General features: G+C 45.6%; 1 non-coding gene and 1 pseudogene across 1 annotated transcript; both read left to right on the top strand.

Annotated features, from left to right (window-relative positions):
* The first annotated feature begins 3,605 nt into the window (after nt 1-3,605).
* On the top strand, nt 3,606-4,505 carry LOC110144364 (stathmin-like; annotated as a pseudogene).
* Nucleotides 4,506-7,408: 2,903 nt separating this feature from the next.
* LOC139032098 (small nucleolar RNA SNORA70) lies at nt 7,409-7,542 on the top strand. Its single transcript, XR_011484643.1, has one exon. It is a non-coding gene; the product is annotated as a small nucleolar RNA SNORA70 (small nucleolar RNA).
* Nucleotides 7,543-19,145: the final 11,603 nt, after the last annotated feature.

Below are 19,145 nucleotides of genomic sequence, written 5' to 3'. Positions count from 1 at the left end.
CTATTTTAAAGATAAGAAAGTACTATATCTAGAAGAGCAGAGAGGAATGGGGATAAGAGACTGAGTCCTGTGTGGACCCACCCCAGATGTGTGGTCTCTGCCCTCCTGTCACTGGACCAGGACCTGGAAGTTCACTTTCTAGCAAATAGGGGAGCTTGCATATCCTTGGCAGCAGGAATCTTGGCCACCAGTCTCAGCCAGGATCCTGCCCTCAGTTTACTCCCGCTTTCAGTTCAGAGTTCCCCTTGTATATCTAAAAAGCAAACATATTAAACCCTGATCACTCACATTCCATTAGCTGTCTCATGTAATGGAGCAAGTGACAGCTCCTCATTACTCTAGATTGACCCTAAGCAGGTCTAGAACCTTATATTAAACCTCCACCACTTCTCTAAGCTTACTGAGTGTGTCCAGTGAAATATCGGGATTCAATTAAATTCAACACATAATTATTGTATATCACCAATATTCCAGACACTCCATTAGGTATAAGATAAGTAATAATTCCATTTGCTTTTATTATGGGCCACTGTCTGTGCTAAATCTTTTATCTATATTATCTCATCTAATTGTTAGGATGTTTCTACTGTGAATTCTTATGTTCAGTTTGCCTTTGAGGAAGCTGAGGCAGGGGGATTAAGGGACATTTTCAAGGTCACATAGCTATTAAAGGGTAGGCCTTCTGCCCAGCTGTGTCTGACTCTAAACTCGTGATCTTTCTTACCTCTTTTCTCATGCTCTCTCCTCTCCTCAGACTGTCTAGTAAACAGGTTGAAGGATCTGAAATTTGAACTCAGACTCCTAAGCATTGAATTTAGATTCAAGCAACTCCCTGTGACCCCTGACCCAGGAAGTGGTCGAGAGTCCAATGATTCAGTCTCCTCTGGCTCAGCTTTCCTAACTGATGATACCAACACTTACCTTCACTAATATTTGACAAAGTGCTTCTGAAAGATATTAGATTCCCATCAAGGGACTTCCATTGACCCTAACAATCAAGATTTCATCTGTATGGAGGCACCCATGGTGGGGGTTGGGGGTTGGGGGAATGACATAGCAGCTCCTTTTCTGTGGCTTCACTTCACCTGGGCCCAGCCCCTCAATTCAACTGAGGTAAGATTGCTGTTGTTTAGCCGCTAAGTCATGCCTGACTCTTTGAGATTCCATGGACCGTAGCCTGCCAGGCTCCTCTGTCCATGGGATTTCACAGGCAAGAATACTGGATGTGTTTCCATTTCCTTCTCCAGGGGGTCCTCCCTGAGCAGGGATCAAACCCATCTCTCCTAATTGTCAGGTGTATTCTTTACCACTCAGCCACCAGGGAAGCCCCGAGGCAAGATTTCAGTTCACTTCAGTCGCTCACTGGTGTCCAGCTTTTTGCAACCCCATGGACTGCAGCCCACCAGGCCTCCCTGTCCATCACCAACTCCTGGAGTTTACTCAAACTCATGTCCATCGAGTCGGTGATGCCATCCAACCATCTCATCCTCTGCCGTTCCCTTCTCCTCCTGCCTTCAATCTTTCCCAGCATTAGGGTCTTTTCCAATGAGTCAGTTCGTCGCATCAAGTGGCCAAAGTATTGGAGTTTCAGCTTCAACATCAGTCCTTCCAATGAATATTCAAGACTGACTTCATTTAGGATGGACTGGTTGGATCTTCTTGCAATCCAAGGGACTCTCAAGAGTTCTCAAGAGTCTTCTCCAACACCACAGTTCAAAAGCATCAATTTTTCCATGCTTAGGTTTCTCTATGGTCCAACTCTCACATCCATACACGACTACTGGAAAAACCATAGCCTTGACTAGACGGACCTTTGTCTGCAAAGTAATGTCTCTGATTTTTAATATGCTGTCTAGGTTGGTCATAAATTTTCTTCCAAGGAGCAAGCATCTTATAAGTTTCTAAAAGAGATTCACTACAAAAGAACAGTGGGAGAGCAACCAAAGATAAGAAAGGAAAGCACAAAGGTGGAGAGATAGGTGAGGTCACAGAGCATGGGTTCCTCATGCCAGTGAAGCCTGAAGTTGTTTTTAGCTCATGTCCTTTCAAGCACAGATTCTGGTTCTTTCTCACCTGCCCATCAGGGCCAGGGCTGGTCCATGCACTCAGCCATGGCCATTTGCATTTAGCATCCATGCTAGACAAGGTCTGGGCAGGTTCTCAGACTGTTCACAGAGCCACCTTCTCTGGCTTGGCTGCAAATGTCAGAACTGAAGCAGCTGAGGGTGGGAGTTGGGGAGCAGCACATTTATCCAATGTAGGACTGTCTCAATAAGTGTTTTGAGGAAACATGTTGACATAATCGTTCTTTGTTTTTATTGGGACATAATTACTCTACAATGTCATGTTAGTTTCTGCCCTACAACAGTGTGAATCATGCGCGTGTATACATATATCCTCTCCCTCTTGGGCCTCCCTCTCACCCACCCATTCCCACCCCATCCCACCCCGCTAGGTCATTACAGAGCGCTGAGCTGAGCTCCCTGCACTATGCATCAGTTTCCCACTAGCTATCTGTTTGACACATGGCAGTGGCAAAGGGAGTCTCCCAATTCATCCCACCCTCTCCTTCCTCCCTGGGTTCACACGTCCATTCTCTGCACCTGGGTCTCCATTTCTGCCCTGCAAATTGGTTCATCTGCACCATTTTTCTACATTCCACAAGTATGAGTTTTTATGTCTTTCTCTTTCTGACTTAACTTCCCTCTGCGTGACAGACTCTAAGTTCATGTACCTCACTAGAACTGACTCAAATGCTTTCTTTTTCATGGCTGAGTAATACTCCATTGTATATATGTACCACATCTTCTTTATCCATACATCCGTCGATGGACATCTAGGCTGCTTCCATGTCCTGGTTATTGTAAATAGTGCTGCAATGAACATTGGGGTACATGTGTCTTTTTCTATTATGGTTTTCTCAGAATGTATGCCACAAAACCACTCTTAAGTCAATGATAAAAAAGATATTACAGAAGTAAAAGGAAGACCAGTGGCAAAGGGAGTCAAAGGCTCATGCCCCTTTTACTTGTCCCCCACCCCCCACCCCCACCCCCACTGCAGACTCAGGCTCACTCCTCCTGCTCGAAGCCTCAGGCACCTAGAGCACTAAGCCCTGCCAGACTTAACTCCTATGGGCTCTGTCCGCTCACCCCCTGCCTGGGAAATCACCTCTTTCACTCCCCATCGTGTAGCTCTGACCCCAGCTCCTCCCCTGCCCCAACTGTGCTCCTGAATCTTTTTTACTTCGTCCTGTTTATTTGCCTAAAATCACGGGTCTGCTGAAGTTAGTTCTTCCTGGGAAAGCTCGGGTGCTTCATCTGTTCTAAGTGAGCATCCATTTCTAACCCAGCTAAGATGTATGTGGGCTTCAAGAACATCAGTGGGGATGTAACATGGATAGCGAAGCCAAGAAGAGCAGTTAGAGTGCACCCCAATACTTCATGAGGGATAAAGGAGGAGGCAGAAGCAGCCCAGGCCAGGGGCCATGGAGCCTGATGCCATAAAGCATGAATCCACCTTGGCCACTCGACCTCACAGAACCAGATGAGCGCTGTCGTCACTCACACAGCACACCTAGGACAGTGGTTGTTACATATGAAGTATGCGATAAACGTGAGCTATCAAGAGTGTGGCCAGGCGGCTCGGACTAAGCAGGGTTTTCCTTGCCAGTGAATCGTGTAGAGTACACTGCCAGTCTCTTGTCTTCTCTTCACCATGGCTTCTTCTGATATCCAGGTGAAGGAACTGGAGAAGCGTGCCTCAGGCCAGGCTTTTGAGATGATTCTCAGCCCTTGATCAAAAGAATCTGTCCCAGAATTTCCCCTTTCCCCTCCTAAGAAGAAGGATCTTTCCCTGGAGGAAATTCAGAAGAAATTAGAAGCTGCAGAAGAAAGACGCAAGTCCCATGAAGCTGAAGTCTTGAAGCAGCTTGCTGAGAAACGGGAGCACGAGAAAGAAGTGCTTCAGAAAGCGATAGAGGAGAACAACAGCTTCAGTAAAATGGCGGAAGAGAAGCTGACCCACAAGATGGAAGCCAACAAAGAGAACCAGGAGGCACAAATGGCTGCCAAACTGGAGCGTTTGCGAGAGGAGAAGCACATTGAAGAAGTGCGGAAGAACAAAGAAACCAAAGACCCTGCTGATGAGACTGAAGCTGAGTAATTTGATCTGAGAACCGACTTTCTCCCCCTCCCCTTCCTAAATATCCAAAGACTGTACTGGCCAGTGTCATTTTACTTTTGCCCTCCTGGCAAATATTCTAGAAGCTGATGTAGGACTGTATAGGTAGATCCAGACGGTATGATGTTGTTCTAGGGGCTAAGGGGGAGAAACGAAAAGTGTTTTACTCTTTTTCTAAAGTGTTGAAGTCTTTCTAATGTAGCTATTTTTCTTGTTGCATCTTTTCTACTTCAGTGCGCCTGGTGTGCTGGGTTAATGGCTAGTACTGTATTGGCTCCGTGAAAACATGTCTGTGAAAAGAGTATGTAGTGGCTTCTTTCAAATTGTTAGATGCTGATTATCTGTTCACTTTTAAATCCCAATTCTGTCCCTATCTTACAGATGCTACTGTACTTGAATGGTTAATAAAGCTGCACAGTGCTGTTGGTGGCAAAAAAAAAAAAAAAAAAAAAATGTGATCTATCATTTTCATTGCTTTCCTGGTAGCTCAGCTGGTAAAGAATCGCCTGTAATGCAGGAGACCCAGGTTCGATCCCTGGGTGACGAAGATCCCCTGGAGAAGGAAATGGCAATATGCTCCAGCATTCTTGCCTGGGAAATCCCATGGATAGAGGAGCCTGGTGGACTACAGTCCATGGGGTTGCCAAGAGTCAGACACAACTTAACAACTAAACCACATTATTTTCATTAGATATCTATACTGAATTTGCCTTTCAGGCTGAATAAATGCTCTCTATTATTGGCATTCATTATTCACTCAGTGAAACATGTCTTCATTTCCAGGAGAAGTACAAAATAATTTGATGTAAAGTTTCTCTTCCACTTACTGCATTGACTTAATATCATTTCTACCACAGACCCTAAGATTAATTCATATGCCATGACAAATTAGAGACACCATTTGCTACAATGGAGCAAAATTTCTAAAACCAAATTTGTTATGGGTGAGAACAGGATGGCGATTTTGAAAGTAACTTTCCACATTCCTAGCTTTAAAATTTACCTGATTCCATGTATATGCATTAATATATGATATTTGTTTTTCCTTTCCTGACTTATTTCTCTCTGTATTACAAACTTTAAGTCTGTCCACATCTCTGCAAATGACCCAATTTCATTTCTTTTTATAGTTGAGCAATATTCCATTCTGTACATGCACCACATCTTGGGAAGCTGCTGTATAACACAGGCAACTCAGCTCAGTGCTCTGTGATGACCTAGAGGGGTGGGATGGGGCTAGGGAGTTGGAGGGAGGTCCAAGAGGGAGGGGCTATATGTATATTTATTCAGTTCAGTTCAGTTCAGTCTCTCAGTCGTGTCCAGCTCTTTGTGACCCCATGGACTGCTGCATGCCAGGCTTCTTTGTCCATCATCAACTCCCGGAGCTTGCTCAAACTCATGTCCATCGAGTCAGTGATGCCATCCAACCATCTCATCCTCTGTCATCCTCTTCTCCTGCCTTCCATCTTTCCCAGCAACAGGATCTTTTTCAATGAGTCAGTTCTTGCATCAAGTGGCCAAAGTATTGGAGTTTCAGCTTCAACATCAGTCCTTCCAATGAATACGCAGGACTGATTTCCTTTAGGACTGACTGGCTTGATCTCCTGGCTGTTCAAGGGACTCTCAAGAATCTTCTCCAACACCACAGTTCAAAAGCATCAATTTTTCCATGCTCAGCTTTCTTTTTGGTCCAACTCTCACATCCATACATGACTACTGGAAAAGCCATAGCTTTGACTAGACAGACCTTTGTCTGCAAAGTAATGTCTCTGCTTTTTAATATGCTGTCTAGGTTGGTCATAGCTTTTCTTCCAACAAACAAGTGGCTTTTAATTTCATGGCCACAGTCACCATCTGCAGTGATTTTCGAGCCCAAGAAAATAAAGTCTGTCACTGTTTCCATTGTTTCCCCATCTATTTGCCATCAAGTGATGGGAACGGATGCCATGATCTTAATTTTTTGAATGTTGAGTTTTAAGCCAGCTTTTTCACTCTCCTCTTTCACTTTCATCAAGAGACTCTTCAGTTCCCCTTCAATTTCTGCCATAAGGGTGGTGTCATCTGCATATCTGAGATTATTGATGTATCTCTATAGCTGATTCACTTTGCTATGTAGCAGAAAGTAACACAACATTGTAAAGCAATTATACTCCAATAAAAATTTTTTTAATCAAATAGAAAAAGACATTTAGTCAGATTCATATCTCTAGTCACCTCTGGCCAGTTATTCCACTCTCGTCGTTATGATAACAAGTTATCACCACTATACCACACTCCCTGATTTTCCTATTTCCCGAGTTCCTGTGATACCCTCAGGTGGGTGACAGAATTAGCTACGTTTGCTACAGAGGTTAAAGTAGCAAAGTAAATTTAAAGTAAATGTAAAGTAAATTACATTGCCACTGCCATGTAATGCCTGACTTCCAACAGCTTTTCATCATTAAGAAAACTAAAAACGGTGGACTTGGCCCCAGAAAGGAGGAAAGGATTTTCTTCTGCACATCTGCCTCCCCTCAGCTCTCAGGTCTGCTTTTGTCAATATTTACCTGTCAGCCCATAACCTGTTGATGTGGATCTCAGAGGAATTGAATCGATCTGTTTTCCACCTACCTTGTTGGACCCTTTGTTAGCGATAGCTTTTGTGAGCTGAATGTTTTTAAGTGACAGACACAGTAGAAACTCTTTATGTCACAGACAAAGGGACTGAATTCACACTTCACTCAGGAACTTAACAGCTGTGATCCATGAGACCAACATCACTTGTAGTTACTCCTGATACCAGAAACAGGAGACATACAGGGTATTGAACCCATAAAATCAATAGCTGTTATGAGAAGATCCTTCTGTACTTGACGACAAATAGTGCTTAAACACAAACACATTTAGGCAAACCTAAGTACTATGTAACCAAACAATTTTATTGATTTGGCTTGTGGGATTTCTTCCCCCTCCTCCTCCTCTTTGTCTTCTTCTTCTAAATTGAGATGCCACTGCAGCTGGGCTTCCCAGGGGGCACAGTGGTAAAGAATCCGCCTGCCAATTTTAGGAGATGCAAGAGACATGGGTTTTATCTCTGGGTCAGGAAGATCCCTTGGAGGAGGAAATGGCTACCCGCTCCAGTATTCTTGCCTGGAGAATCCCATGGACAGAGGAGCCTGGTGGGCTACTGTCCACGGGATCACAAAGAGTCAGACATGCCTGAGCAACTATGCATGCACGCACACCATTGCAGCTAGTTAAGCCGACTGGGCCCTTTCCCCGTGGGGGCCCAGTGTGCAGCGGCTGCGAACAGCAGCCTCCTCGGCAGTGTGTGCAGCCTGCTGCCTCTGCAGGTTGCCCTGAGCGACCTTGGATACAGCTCTTCCCAGTGGACTTCCATGACTGGCATGCTCTTCCCAGTCTAGGCTCCAGACAGGTATGCGGGGCGCCTCCGGAAAGCCCCGGGGCCCACTGGCCAGGGTCCACATTGGCCGAGTCATAATGTCCATCCCCACTGAGATGCAGAACAAAGAGCCTGTGATTGAGACCCTCCTTGGGGCCAAGTTCAAGTTCCCCAGCCACCACATCTTGGATCCACATCTCCAAGAAGTGGGCATTTACTAAGTTTAGTGCAGATGAACTTGAAAATGTGACAGAAAAGTGGCACATTCTGGATGGCTGGGGGGTCACATATTATATATACAGCTCAAATGGTGGCCCTCTGGACAAATGGCGGGCCCTGCACTCATGAGAGTCTTGGCGCTGTCCCCTCCTTACTCATGTCCACCAATAAGTCCTGCTTTCTTATAAAAAAAGTATATATTGAGATGCCACACTGCAGTACATTCCGTTGTTGTTGTTGTTCAGTCACTAAGTCATGTCTGACTTTTTGCAACCCCACGGATTGAAGTACACCAGGCTCCCCTGTCCTTCACTATCTCCCAGGGTTTGCTCAAACTCATGTCCTTTGAGTCAGTGATGCCATCCAACCATCTCATCCACTGTCACCCCCTTCTTCTCATGCCCTCAACCTTTCCCAGCATCAGGGTCTTTTCCAATGAGTCAGCTCTTTGCATCAAGTAGCCAAAGTATTGGAGCTCCAGCTACATTCCCTAGTAGTACTTTGTACACTTTAGGCATACATATGACAATTTTTCAAATGTATATGATGACTTCAGTTGTCCTGAGGCTTTATCTTTATTCACCCCCTCTTCCTTGGAGGATGATTTGTTTTTCCAACTATGGCAAATAGATGGAGAAACGATGGAAACAGTGACAGACCTTATTTTCTTGGGCTCCAAAATCACTGCAGATAGTGACTACAGCCATGAAGTTAAGATGCTTGCTCCTTGGAAGAAAAGCTATAACCACCATAGACAGGATATTAAAAAGCAGAGACATTACTTTGTCAACAAAGGTCCATCTGATCAAAGCTATGGTTTTTCCAGAAGTCATGTATGGATATGAGAGTTGGACTATAAAGCCAAGCACCGAAGAACTAAAGCTTTTCAACTGTGATGTTGGAGAAGACTCTTGAGAGTCCCTTGGACTGCAAGGAGACCAAATCAGTCAATCCTAAAGGAAATCAGTCCTTAATATTCATGGGAAGGACTGATGCTGAAGCTGAAACTCCAATAGTTTGGCCACCTGATGTGAAGAACAGACTCATTTGAAAAGATCCTGATGCTGGGAAAGATTGAAGGCAGGAGGAGAAGAGAATGACAGAGGATGAGATGGTTGGATGGCATCACCGACTCGTTGGACAAGAGTTTGAGTAAACTCCAGAGATTGGTGATGGACAGGGAGGCCTGGCATGCTGAAGTCCATGGGGTCACAGAGAGTCAGACACGACTGAGCGACTGAATGAACTGAACTGAACTGAGTGGTTTTCCACCCACTTGCCCTCTGCCTCTCACTACACTCATATAGGAACTATTTGGGAACAGAATAAACCAAAACTCAGTCTCTTTCTAGAACCTTCCCCCTCAGTGTTCTGGAGGGTCTCAAAGGAGAGTCCTTCCCACCAGTGAACAAAAGTTATATGCATCAGAACAGATTTCCTGTAAGACCTTAGCAGGAATATTCAGTGAACTCAGTATGGTGAGATACAATGGCTCCAGTCTCAAGGAAGCCACGTGCCAATGCAGGAGACTTAGAAGATGCGGATTCCATTCCTATGTCAGGAAGATCTCCCAGAGAAGGGCATGGAAACCCACTCCAGTATCCTTGCCTGGAGAATCCCATGGATTACAGTCCATAGGGTCGCAAAGAGTCAGACACCTCTGAAGCGACTTAACAGGCACACATGCACATAATCATTTTCAACAACACGTATGTAAGAAACAAAACCGACACAGACTGTTTAGGAGGAAAAGACTCTCAATTCTACCAGTGGTAGCAATCCTCACTAATTGTGAAAAGTGGTCTGCTTTAAAAAACAAAAGCTAATAGACTATGTATTACATCTTCATCATTCTGATATAATCACTACTGAAATTTCACAGTAAGGTCCTCTAATTGTTTTTTTCCTGGTGCATTTTAACTTATTATTTTGCAAGAATTGAAGTTACACAGAACTTGAGAAATACATAGCATTTGCTTAAAGTAAGACCCACCTTCTTGAAGTCCAAGATGAGAAATCCACCAATCTAGAACAAAGGAAACCCCAGAAGTTCTAAAGTCATAGCCACAGTCAAGCCATTGGTCAGCACATATATATTAAGTGCCCACTGGGCACCAGACACTCTCCCTTCAAAGCGTTCTCAACAGAGAGAAATAAGAGAGGCAGTGTTGGTACAGTAACCTTCACTGCCTGCATTACCAACAGAGCATTTCATTTCTCATTTTAGAGTTGCTTCACTGCATTTAGCTTTTCTTCCAAGAACAACAACGGCTGCTTTTCAAAACGAAACCACTCTACCAACTAAGTATTTCTGTTTGGTTTTACTTTTGCCCAGGACAAAAGGATAGTATTCCCCAAAAGTAAATCCAACTCGCCATTTCTAATAAAGCATAAAATAACTGAAATAATTTTAAATGACATTTTTCTTGCTTAGTCCTCAATCAGAGTTTCTGGGGGAGAACAGTCAGGTCCAAGTCTCTTGTATACTCTACTATCTTACCTCCAAAGGAAGAAGAGACAGGATAAAGGAAATGAAAATGAGGCAAGTGAGGTAGCCAATGGGCTCTTGTTAGAAATAGTTATTGAAATGATGAATTTAGTATGAAAAAACTGTTGAACACTAGATCAGAGGTCTATTACCTTTTCCAACACCAGGAACCAGTTTCATGGAAGACAGTATTCCCACAGATTGGGATGGATGGTTCCACAGGGTGGATGGTTTCAGGATGAGTCTTACAAGGAGCACCCACCCTCGATCCCTTGGATGCCCATTTCACAGCAGATTTGGGCTCCTACAAGAATCTAATGCTGCTGTTGATCTGACAAGAGGCAGAGCTCAGGCGTTAGTGTGAGTGATGGGGAGCGGCAGTAAATACAGAGGACGCTTCACTCGCTCACCGCCAGCAGCCCAGTTCCTAACAGGTCACAGAGCCCTGTACTAGATGACACTTGCCACTTGTCTTTGAAAAGTCCTCCTCCAGGGGGCTGGCTGAGGGAGGCAAGAAAGACTGAAGCACAGTCAGGCCTCCACCTTTTCTGGAACCAGTTCAGAGCACTCACCCTGCCACGCATTGTGAAGTCAGCCCCAAGCTGCCTTCCCCCCACTTTCTGCTCCCAGGAATAAAGTCACACAGAGAGGCACCGAAGATGCTATGTGCCCAGCCCCCTGGCCGGCCCCCTCTGGAAGGGACAAGATCAGAGCTGTAACAGAAGTTCCAGGACCACCTGCGCTGGATTATGTCCTACATCCGTAATGTCTTACCGGTTCTGCTTATCAAAGAAGCAATTGAAAGGTAACCATGAACTGAACTGTCAGTGTCATTCAAAGCTTCTCCTTTTTCCCAGGTGCAGATCATTCTCCTTTTGGGGAAAGAACAGTTGTCTCCCCAGATCGTGCTCTCAGTAAAATTCTGGATAGTTCTCTGGGGGAACACGGGGCAGAGTTAGTCACCTCTGAAGCCGGCTCTGCGACGACAGTAGATTCTATCATACACTCGGTTGGTCATGATGGGCCTAAGTTGGGGGTGGGGACAGAAGCTGTTTCCACTTTGGTTGTTGAGTAGATTAAGTCTGGAAGAATGTGACGCAAGTTGGGGGCCCCCTGCCCTCTGCACAACCCGGATGTCACGCCATTTCTGCGGGGTGAAGACATTTGGCAAGACTTAGGCTGCAACAGTGCTTCGGAATCCCGGTGCGCTGCCTACAGGTGTTCTAGCCGGAGCAGCCTTCCGGGGCTGTGGAACCTGGTGGGTCCAATCCCAAGAAGGCAGCATCTAAAAATCAAATGACTCTGCTTTTGGTCTGGCAGGAACACCCGTCACCGGGCTGCTCGACTAGCATGGACAGCCTCTTAGCTGAGCTTTACAAGTAAAGTGTGTCTGTCACACAGCTGTAACTTGGTTTGTTTTTATGGGGCCAGATCCTATGGCTCTGGATACAGGAAGAACTCTTCCCTAGAGCTTCAGGGGATGAGTATCGGGGATCTGAAGATTAACCTTTGCGAGCAGGAGTGTTTGGTTCCTTACAGAACGTTGCCACGGGGCTTTGGAAATCTTGCATTCCCGCATTTGGGGAATGGTGTTCGCTTAACCTTAAGTGATAGAGGCAGGATGAGCTCTGACCAGCTCTGGTCCCCGCAGTAGCTCATTGAGCCACAGAGAGGGTAAGTTGTGAACCCGGGGGAGAAGCGGCAGGGCAGAGTCAGGGAGAGAGCACCATGGCTGCTGGAACACCTACCACCCCCTGAATATCTTTGACGCCAGCATTTGATGCCACTTGTGGCATGGATTTACCGGTTAGGGTCAGGGTATCCTCGTAGACATCTGTGTGGCTTTTAATTCACAACTGTGAGAGGTTTAAGCTGTAACTATGGGAACAACACCATGAATAGTGAAGACCCAAACATAACCCTAAGTAAGAGTTGCTTTCGTGGTTCTCCCATAGCCCTGTGCTTTTTCTGTTATGCAGAACTTAAGACCCCTCCTTGAATTGTAGCTGTTGTATGTGTATTATCACCCATTCTACACGGAAAGCCCCTTACAGACAGAAACCATATTTCAATCATTTTTGCAGCAAATATGGGACATTGAGAAGGACACAGCCTTTGATATCAAATCGGCTTGTGTTTCAAGGCTGGTGGCCCTTGTATGATTTAATTAACTTCTCGAAGCCTCAGTTTACTTATGTGTAAAATGGGAATAAGACCCTCATCATCAAGTTATTGGCTCCTTTTTTGTTTAGCACCTCCTCCCCCACCCCAGTGTCCACTCTGGTGTTTTCAGGCAAGTGATAGACACTTGAAATATCTGAACTGCATTCCTTAAAAGAAGCAACTAATATTTTCCAAAAAAGAAAGAAAGGCTCTATTTAACAATCTTACATATGAATGAAAGAACTCAGAAACCCAGTGAACTCCCTGAGGCCATAGAACACAGTGGCAGCAGGTCTTGGGTTAAAATCAAGACTCTTGAACTTTAGGAAGCTCTTCAAGGTCATCTGAAGTGTTCCCTGAATGTACGATTTCGAAGTAAGCAATTACTTACTTCCTCCTGGTTCACCAGGAGAGAGAAGGGAGCAAGCAGAGGGCAGAGCTTCTGGAAACCTTATCAGAGCTCAGGCAGTTCCGGAACACACCACACACCAGCAGCAGGGACACAGTCAAAGGCATTAGGAGAAAACAGAGGCAAGTTCTGCAATGCCTGGAAGGTCCAGACTCACCTAAAATAATTCTATCCCAAAGCAGTTTCCTTCTGTCTGGGCCTCAGGTGGCGCAGTGGTGGGGAAAAAAAAAACAAACAAACCCTTCCGAAGCAGGAGACGCAAGAGTCCCAGGTTTGATCCCTGAGTTGGGAAGATTCCCTGGAGAAGGAAAGGCAACTCACTCCAGTATTCTTCTGGAGAAATCCATGAACAGAGAAGCCTGGTGGGCTACAGTCCATGGGGTTGCGAAGAGACAGATGCGTCCCAGCAACTGAGCTCGTCCCAAAGCATTGGAAAAGAGGAAATGTCTCGGTCACTGCTCCCTGGTGTTGGTGAGGATGTGTGTGTGTGTGTGTGTGGCGGGGCGGGTGGGGGGGGGGGGGCGGTGCAGACGGTTCCCATGCCTGCTCCTATCGATGGACCTTTGCCCCGCTCTGGCACCACGGAAAAGGAACTGTCCATACCGCCTGCCGGAGGACCCGCCTCTGGCCAAAAGGTTTCCAAGGAGCCGGAAGTGCTGCGGAGAGATGGAATTGAGTGGGAGGCAAAATACATTTGTAATTAATTGGAAGGAGACGATCTGAGGCAGGCTGCCCTGCGGGACTCGTGAGTGACGGGCTGATGGGAAGCTGCCCCTGTGGGCACCTCGAGATAGTCCAAGTATCTTTCGGAAGCAAAGTAGGAACCCGAGGTGATGACGGAGATCGGGTCCCCACTCCGTGAAGGTAATGCCCTCCATGTGTCACAACATAACAGCAACCAGGCAGCAGGTGGCAACCCTGCCGCACTCTCCACCCACCTCACCTGTGACTCTGAACTTTCCAAAGTACTTTTCAGAGACGTTTTGGAAATCCTACCTGAACACACTCCTCACCTCTCAGCAATGACAGCTGACACAGAAATGGCTTCGTTCTCTAAGTGCTCTTTCTTCGGCATTTACCTAAAACTCAAGGACGCCTTCTAAGTGTTTCCTAAGAGATACATTCGTAAATAAGCCTGGTCCCTCTCAGGCTGAAGCATCTATGATTCCGTTGTTCTTAAGACTGTAAGTTGAAGAAAGGCAAAGCTAAGACTCTTACAGGGAGAAGGACTTGTGGACTGGGAAGGGGCCAAGGAGCTGCCGGGCTGGAGCCCAGCCTCATTCCCAGAGAAAGCGGCAGCCTCCCCCTGCTAGCTGCTGGGAGGGCAGAATGTTCCCCAGAAAATCCAGAGCAAGGGCTTCCCCCTTGGCTCAATAGTAAAGAATCCCATCTGCCAACCAGGAGACTTGAGTTAAATCCCTGGGTCAGGAAGATCCCCTGGAGGAGGAAACGACAACCTGCTCCAGCATTCTCACTTGGAAAATTCCAAGGACATAGGAGCCTGGTGGGCTACGGTCCATGGGGTCACAAAGAGTTGGACACAACGCAGTGGCTAAATAGCAGCAGTATAATTATAAAACAGCACAACAGGTACACATACTTTAGTGTGAATTAATGTAAACCGGGCACTTTTTTTTTTTCTGTTTTGAAGATGAAAAAGACAAGAAGCTCTTGTACAAAAGAAGGCAAAAAATAGAGAAAATAATATTAATTGTGTTCTTTATGTCATTATGTCTACAGATAAGGAAAGTGAAGCTAACACATTCCTGAGAGTTGGACCATAAAGAAGGCTGGGTGCTGAAGAATTGGTGCTTTCAAACTGTGGTGTTGGAGAAAACTCTTGAGAGTCCCTTGGACAGCAAGGAGATCAAACCAGTCAATCCTAAAGGAAATCGACCCTGAATATTCATTGGAAGGACTGATGCTGAAGCTGAAGCTCCAATACTTGGGCCACCTGATGCAAAGAACTGACTCATTGGAAAAGACCCTGATGCTGGGAAAGATTGTGGGCAGGAGGAGAAGGGGACAACAGAAGATGAGATGGTTGGATGGCATCACTGACTCAGTGGACATGAGTTTGAGCAAACTCCGGGAGTTGGTGAAGGACAGGGAGGCCTGGTGTGCTGCGATTCATGGGGTCGCAGAGCTGGACACGTCTGAGCGACTGAACAATAACAACACAGAACTGATCAAACTACAATTACAAAGTAGTGTGTGTCCTTTTCCTGCAAAAAGGACGGAAATGTCCAAGGTTAGTTCTGCCAGCTTCACAATTTTCCTCCTCACAGAGCTTAGACGGTGTCCCGCTTGCCCTAAGTACATCGTTCCACTTCGCCCACAAGGTGGCAGCATTTCTCCAACGATACAGTCGTCAGCAATGACCGCTGAAGGGATTGGCAGATCTAACTGGAAGTAGAAATCAGGGGATAACTAATATGAAACATATAAAAAGAAGAAAAGTTCCAAAATTGTGATTGTGCGCTACTGAAATAACGGCTTTCAAACCGTACGTTCAAATGTGGTAGCCTCCAGCCTTTCTGCAGCTTAGAAAAATTTAATTCATAGCCAACTTTTTTAGCACTGCCTTCTTCCACCACTTGATGGGGATAAAGACCCCTTCAACATCTAATTCTCCTTTTCTTTTTTGATAGTTGGTAATTCTGCACACTACTAGGTATAAAATAAATAACAAAGACCTACTATATAGCACAAGGAACGATATTCATTTTTTGGTCATGTCATGTGGCATGTGGTATCTGAGTTCCCTGAGTAGGGATGGAATCTGGTCCTTGTGTTGGGAGTTCAGTCTTAACCACTAGACTGCCAGGGAAATCCCTATATTCAGCATCTTGTAATAACCTTTAATGGGAAAGAATCTGAAAAATAATACATATGGGGACTTCCCTGGTGGTCCAGTGAATAAGACTCAGCACTCCCAATGCAGGGGATGCAAGTTCAATCTCTGGTCAGGGAACTAGCTCCCACATGCTGCAACTAGAGAGCCCCATGCCGCGACAAAGACTGAGACAGTCAAATAAATTTTTTTTTTTAAAGAATGCATATGTATTCCTGAATCACTTTGTGAGACACTTGAAACTAACACAACATGGTAAATTAACTATACAATTAAAATTTTTAAACAAAGAACTCCAAAAATTCATCAATCTGTGCTTTATTCATGATTCCCAGTCCCATTCCATTCAAGATGCTGGGAGCAGGTTGCCCCATCTTTCAGGAGGCCCTTCATCGCTCTGGGAGCTGTCCTCAGGAGCTAGCATAGGGTTCTCAGGCACACTTTCCCTGCGCTTGGCCTAATACAGTTAGTAATTTTCCACCTTTAATCCACATCCCTCCAGAATTAATGGGCTTCCCAGGTGGCTCAGAGGTAAAGAATCTGCCTGCCAAGGCAGGAGATGCAGGAGACTCGAGTTCAATTCCTGGGTCAGGAAGATCCCCTTAAAAGGAAATGGCAACCCACTCCAGTATTCTTACCTGGGACATCCCATGGACAGAGGAGTCCATGGTGTCAAAAAGAGTTGGACACGACTGAGCAACTAAACAGCAACAACAACCAGCACTAACTAAGCCTTCTTGGGTCCCTCCTTCAAATAGTTCCTGAACTTCCAACTCCTTCCTGACTCCCATGACCCTGCATTACCATCATTCCTCACAGGTTTTTAGGCACTGGCCCTGTGCAATGCGGTTCCTATCCCACTGTATCTGGTGGTGCAAGAAGCCCTCAGACACCTCCTTGAAGCTGAGTTCATACCTTGTGCATTCTTTGTGAGACCAGCTTTGAGCTTTCAGGAAGCCTTACACCATGTCTGCACTCCATGTGGGTTTATTGAATGAATGCGTCATTGTGAAAAGGCCATTTCCTTTGCTTCAGTGATGCTGATGATGAATTTCCCCAGAAGAGGCATACTGTCAGTACGTCTGCTTTGACGTGGGCCTTGCACTGGCCCTGGTAACCCAGGAAGATGGAGGCTGTGTGGGTAAGCCATTGTCACATGGCAGAAGGGGAGGATTTGTTTCAGGGAGTACCATGAGCAGTGTGCTGATCGGGACACAGCCCTTGGTGGGCTTCCACAGTGGGGGTGACTTCCCTCCATGCTGAGCCTTCATCCCTCTAGGCTGGCATGCTTCTGGGACCAACAGTCAACTGGAATGCAATGCTGACCCTTCCGTGGGTATTTTTCCCTGAGGTGAGTTAAATTATACATCAAGATGCTATTAGTGTGGGGCTTTTTAGCAATATTTCTTGGCTGAATGTCGAATGGAGAGGACTCAGGAAAACCCCTCAAGAAATGAAGGAAAAGTTAGAGGCTGGGACCTGCTGAGCCAGGAAACCTGAAGAGGTGGCTTCTTTATAGCTCTTTAAGTATTTCAAGTTTGTTGACGAATGAATGAATGAATGAATGAATGAATAAAAGTTGTCCTCAGAGAAAGGAAGCAGTCTTCTTGATATCATGTCAATCTCGACTCTTTTTTTTTCTCCCATGACTGTAATTAAGGATGCTCTGTTTTTCTGTTTTTCTGTTTTTGTCTACCGTGTTACTGATCAGATTGTATCTTTGTGCTGAACGAGGCGATGACTTCTTGGCATTCACTTCATACACATGGGTGTTTGTAGACAGTTATCATCTCATTAGTCACTGCCTAGTTAGTTCTGCTTTCATGTTTCCACATAAATGAATCCCTCCCACTCCCTCAGTCATGTCTGTCCTTACTCTCTGATCTTCTTCCAGTATTTCCATCTCTTTTGGGCCCCAGAGCTTCTCACTGACAACTTATTGTTTCAGGTAAAATACCTCCAGAGTTACCCAGAAGAAACATAGGGTGTGCACCCTCAGAGGAGAATTAACTCTTTTAATACCAAGTTGGAACCAGAAACAAAAAAGCTTCGTTATGGAACACCTTAGGGACCCCCTAGTGGCTCAGATGGCAAAGAATCTGCCTGCGATGCAGGAGAATCAAGTTTGATCCATCCCTGGGTCAGAAAGATGCCCCGGAGAAGGGAATGGTTACCCACTCCAGTATTTTCGCATGGAAGACTGGTGGGCTACAGTCCGTGAGGTCACAAAGGGCTGGACACAACTGAATGACTAACACTTTCAACACTTTATTTGTACAAAATGTCCAAACTGGTTTTAAAGTGCTTGACTCTTGGGCCACTCTACACATAACAGAAATCTTGAAAGTGTGCCTCTACCATATATTATAATACATTTAATATCTCTGTCCTCATCATACTTAAACTTTACAACAGGAATGATAACCTTTTGTAAAAGGACATGAAATGAGATTCAAGGAGAACAGAGGAAACAGGATGAAAATCACAGGACGAGGTCTTAACCATTTACAGGAAGAGTGTCCTCAGAAAGCCCTGGCAAGAAGTCACAGTGGATGCGGATGGAGGTAAGTTAGAAAGGAGGGTGGGGAGTAGACGGAGGGAGATGGAAGTTGGGTTGGGGTTTCCCCGTTGACCTCAATTTTCTTGGTGTATCAGAAGGCAAGATCGTCAGCTGAGAGTGAATAGGAGTGAGGGTGGAAGGGGTTTTGAAGGGAAGGCTGAGCAGTGGGGGAGAGAGAGATGGATTGGGAGTTTGGGGTTAGCTGATGCAAGCTGTTATATGTAGGATGGATAAGCAGCAAAGTAGAGCACAAGGAACTGTATTCAATACCCTGTGATAAATCACAATGGAAAAGAATATGAAGAAGAATTCTTTTTAAAAAGTGACGGCTGGACCGACCACAGGAAGAAGGAAGCATTGAGAGCTCACCTGAGTCTGGAGACCCTGACCCGGAAGTGGCTTCCATCTCTAATCCCACAGTTTCCTTCTCCAGCTGGTGACAGCTTCCATACTTGTTCACTCTAAGTGCTAAACATTCCTGATCCATCCTCACTGCTGCTCTCTTGGTACAAGGTTTCACCATTTTTCACCTTTACCCAATCGTTTCTAACCCCCATCTCCTGTCGCCAATCTTCCTTTTTTTCTTCCAGCTGCTACAGAGACATCTCTGGCAGCTCAATCTGATCATGACTCCATGGCTTAAAAGGCTTCCACGGCTCCCTTGACTATGGATAGAAATCACGACCCTTTCCTCTGCACATGAGATTTTGGTAAACTGAAGAATGGCAACAAAATTGTCCCTTCCCTGGATGCGTGCACCTTTGCAAAGTGACTTTGCCGTTCTTCCCATCAAGAGATGGAGTCAATTTCTCCACCCTTTCTTCTTGGACTTGCGATTTGCTTTGACTATTGGGACAACAGCAAAGCCGATACATGCAGAGGCTTTAA

Source organism: Odocoileus virginianus, chromosome 29 (assembly GCF_023699985.2).
Source record: "Odocoileus virginianus isolate 20LAN1187 ecotype Illinois chromosome 29, Ovbor_1.2, whole genome shotgun sequence".
Taxonomy (NCBI): Eukaryota; Metazoa; Chordata; class Mammalia; order Artiodactyla; family Cervidae; genus Odocoileus; species Odocoileus virginianus.
Note: the sequence above shows the minus strand (reverse complement) of the source record. Positions and strands in the feature narration are given on the sequence as shown.